The sequence below is a fragment of the Chlorocebus sabaeus genome, chromosome 7, assembly GCF_047675955.1.
Source record: "Chlorocebus sabaeus isolate Y175 chromosome 7, mChlSab1.0.hap1, whole genome shotgun sequence".
NCBI classification, from domain to species: domain Eukaryota; kingdom Metazoa; phylum Chordata; class Mammalia; order Primates; family Cercopithecidae; genus Chlorocebus; species Chlorocebus sabaeus.
Window position 1 is genome coordinate 54,814,236 of NC_132910.1, and position 3,610 is coordinate 54,817,845.

Genomic DNA, 3,610 nt, shown 5'->3' on the forward strand with positions numbered 1-3,610 from the left:
ATGGATCTAGTGTACAAGTAGTAGGGTTGCTGATGGAGGGAGCACAGATGGTTCATCTATGTTAACAAGAGAAAGACAGATGTAATGATGTAGGTACTGGTAGGATATAGTGGTTAAAAAAAAAAGTTCTCAAACCTCTAACTCTCCAAAACCCTATTCTGGTAAATGATTTCTGTGCATTATTGTACATACTTCTGTGATGGGATTGCCCTTGCTAGAACTTCCAGGACTATGTTGAATAGAGTTGTCCATAAACATTTAGCTCCCCACTGAGCTATTTTGAATAATGCTGCAATGAACATGAGTGTGCAAATATCTCTTGAAGAGATATTTGTCGCCCAGGCTGGAGTGCAGTGGCACGATTTCAGCTCATTGCAACTTCTGCCTCCTGGGTTCAAGCGATTCTCCTGCCTCAGCCTGGCAAGTAGCTGGGATTACAGGCATACACCACCACGCTTAGCCAATTTTTTGTATTTTTAGTAGAGATGGGGTTTCACCAGGTTGGCCAGGCTAATCTCAAACTCCTGACCTCAGGTGATCCACCCGCCTTGGGCTCCCAAACTGCTGGGATTACAGGTGTGAACCACCACACACGACCTCCATTCTTTTGAATATATACCTAGAAGTGGAATTTCTGAATCATATGGTAATTCTATTTTTAGTTTTTAGAAAACTTTATACTGTTTTCCACAGCAACTGCGTTATTTTACGTTCCCTCCAATAAGGCACAAAGTTCCAGTTCTTCCCTATTCTTACCAACACTTGTTGTTTTCTGCTTTTTAACAAATAATGGCAATTCTGCCAGATGCAGTGGGTCACACCTGTAATTCCAGCACTTTGGGAGGCCAAAGCAGGATATTTCACTTTATAGCTTACATATGCAAAGCAAATGAAAAAAAAGTATGAGCCTCTATCAGGATGGAAGTGGGGGGAATACTCTAAGCACAGCCTCTATCTGTGGTCCTGCAGTACTTCGGTTTGCATATGAGTGTACATGTGCGTGCGTGTTTAATCAATCCCAAATCACTGTTTTGCTCTCTACTCCTGCCATTTTCTCAATTCCTCTGCATTCCAAATGTGTTACATGGAACTTCAGTTTTTTTGTTTGTTTGTTTTTGTTTTTGTTTTGATGGAGTTTCACTCTTGTCACCCAAGCTGGAGTCCAGTGGTGCGATCTCAGCTCACTGCAACCTCTGCCTCCTGGGTTAAAGTGATTCTGCAGCCTCAGCCTCCTGAGTAGCTGGGATTACAGGCACCCACCACGACACCTGGCTAATTTTTTGTATTTTTAGTAGAGACGGAGTTTCACCATGTTAGTCAGGCTAGTCTTGAACTCCTGACCTCAGGTGACTCACCCACCTCAACCTCCCAAAGTGCTGGATTACAGGCGTGAGCCACTGTGCCTGGTCTGGGTTTTTAATTTTTTTAATGTATTTCAATTTAATTTAATTTTAGGTTCCAAGATACATGTGCAGAATATGCAGGTTTGTTACATTGGTAAACATGTGCCATGGTGGTCTGCTGCACCTATCAACCTATCAACTAGGTATTAAACCCTGCATGCATTAGCTATTCATCCTGATGCTCTCACTCCCTCCCACCCCCCTGATAGGACCCAGTGTGTGTTGTTTCCCTCCCCTGTGTCCATGTGTTCTCATTGTTCAGCTCCTGCTTATGAGTGAGAACATGTGGTGTTTGGTTTTCTGTTTCTGTGTTAGTTTGCTGGGGATGACGGCTTTTAGCTTCATCCATGTTCCTGCAAAGGACATGATTTCATTCCTTTTTATGGCTACATAGTATTCCATGGTGTATATGTGCCACATTTTCTTTGTCCAGTCTATTACTGATGGGCATTTGGGTTTATTCCATGTCTTTACTATTGTGAATAGTGCTGCATTAAACATATGTGTGCATGTACCTTTATAATAGAATGATTTATATTCCTTTGGGTATATACCCAGTAATAGGATTGCTGGGTCAAATGGTATTTCTGGTTCAAGATCCTTGAAGAATTGTCACACTGTCTTCCATAGTATTTGAACTAATTTACATTTCTACCAACAACGTAAAAGTGTTCCTGTTTCTCCACAGCCTCGCCGGCATCTGTTGTTTCTTGACTTTTTATTAATGGCCATTCTAATTGGTGTGAGATGGTATCTTATTGTGGTTTTGATTTGCAGGAAGTTGAAGCTTCAGTGAGCTATAATCACACCACTGCACCAGAGCCTGGGTGACAGAATGAGACCCTGTCTATATTTTTTGACTCTTTTACCTTCAGTTTTTGTGTGTCCTTAAATCTAAAGTGAGCCTCTTGTAAGAAGCATATTGTTTGATCTTTTTTTAAAAAAATTTATCCAGCCACTCTGTGTCTTTTTATTGGGGAATTTAATCCATTTACATTTAAATGGTTACTGATAAGGAAGGACTTACTATGATCATTTTGTTGTTTTCTGTATATATTATAGTTATTTTGTCTCTTTTTACTCCATTCCTGCCTTCCTTTGTGTTTCATTGATTTCGTCAGTGACATACTTTGATACGTTTCTCATTTTCTTTTATGTATCTTCCATACATATTTTCTTTGTGGTTACCATGGATATTATATAAAACATCTTAATTATATCAATCCATTTTAAAGTGATAACAACTTAACTTCAGTTACATACAAAACTGTACTCTTTCACATCCCACCACCACCCACTTTGTGTTATTGATGTCACAAATTACAAATTACACCTTTTTATCTTTTGGTGTCCTAGTCCATTCGGGCTATTATAATAAAATACCATAGATTGAGTGGCTTATAAACAATAAAATCATATTTCTCACAATTTTGGGGTTTGGGAAGTCTGAGATCAAGGCCTGGCAGAATCTGTATCTGGTGATGGGCCATTTCCAGGTTCATAGACTGCTGTCTTCTTATTGTGTCTTTAAGTAGTAGAAGGGAAATTGGGCTTGCACTGAATTACACCACCAGCCTTTTTGGCTCTCCAACTTGTGGACAGCAGATTGCCAGCCTGAATAATCATGTGATATGATTCCTAAAACCAATCAATCAATCAATCCTACTAGTTCTGTTTCTCTGGAAAGCTCTAATACATGTAGCTTTATATAGATTTTTTAAAATGCTTTTATGTTTTGAATTCTATACCAGAATTTAAAGTGATTTACATACCACCATTACAAAATTACAGGTTGCTGTATTTGTCTGTGTATTTACCTTTACTAGAGAGCTCTATATTTTCATATGCTTTCGTGTTGTTGTCTGGCATCACATTCTTTTGTTTCATCTTGAGAAACTCCATTTAGCATTTCTTTTAAGGTAGATCTAGTGGTGCCAACCTCTCTTAACTTTTGCTTTTCTGGGAAGGTCTTTGTTTCTCTTTCATTTTTTGAAGAATAAGTTTGCTGGATGTAGTGTTTTTGGTTGACATCTTCTTTTTTTCCTCAGTACTTGGAATATATAATCTCCCTCCCTTCTGCCTTGTAATGTTTCTGCTGGGAAATCTGTTGATAATCTTATGAAAGCTCCCTTGTATGTGTCAAGCTGCTTTTTTCTTGCTATTTTTAATATTTTTTTCTTTTTCTTTGTTTTTTGACAATTTGATTT